Below are 702 nucleotides of genomic sequence, written 5' to 3'. Positions count from 1 at the left end.
GGAACTCCCAGCCTGTATGTATGCTGTGGATTCCTTCTCCCAAGGTGCAGCACCCTGCATTTATCTACGTTGAACCCCATCCTATTCTCATCTGCCCACTTTTGTAGTCTGTCTAAATCTAGTTGCAGCCTCTCTCTCCCTTCAAGTGTGCCCACCTCGCCCCACATCTTAGTGTCATCAGCAAACTTGGACAGCGTGCTTTCTACCCCCTCGTCCAAGTCGCTGATAAAGATTTTAAACAGTGTGGGCCTGAGGACCGAGCCCTGGCGTACCCCACTGCTCACATCTCGCCAGGTTGAGTACAACCCGTCCACCACTATTCTCTGGGTGCGCTCCATCAGCCAATTTTTTACCCATCCAACTGTGTAGGCATCAATGCCACAGTCCCTTAAGTTGTTTTCTAGAGAGGTTGTGGAATCTCCATCTTTGGAGGTTTTTAAGGCCTGGTTCAACAAAGCCCTGGCTGGAATGATCTAGTTGGGGATGATTCTGCTTTGAGCAGGGGTTAGACTAGATGACCTCCTGGACTAGAAACAGACATTCAAAAAGCCTCAATGGTGGAACGATGTGGGGAGGAGGGCGGGAGGGGGCCATGGACCCTGGGTGCCAGCCTGGGGCGGGCAAGCATTGGTCCCCGGGCACCGGAGACCCATGGCACATCACTGAAAAGCCTAAGCTTGAATTGATTCAATCTTTGTAGGT

The sequence above is a fragment of the Alligator sinensis genome, unplaced genomic scaffold (genome assembly GCF_000455745.1).
Source record: "Alligator sinensis unplaced genomic scaffold, ASM45574v1 scaffold156_1, whole genome shotgun sequence".
Classification (NCBI taxonomy): Eukaryota; Metazoa; Chordata; order Crocodylia; family Alligatoridae; genus Alligator; species Alligator sinensis.
The sequence above is the reverse complement of the archived record's forward strand: the minus strand, read 5'-3'. Positions refer to the sequence as shown.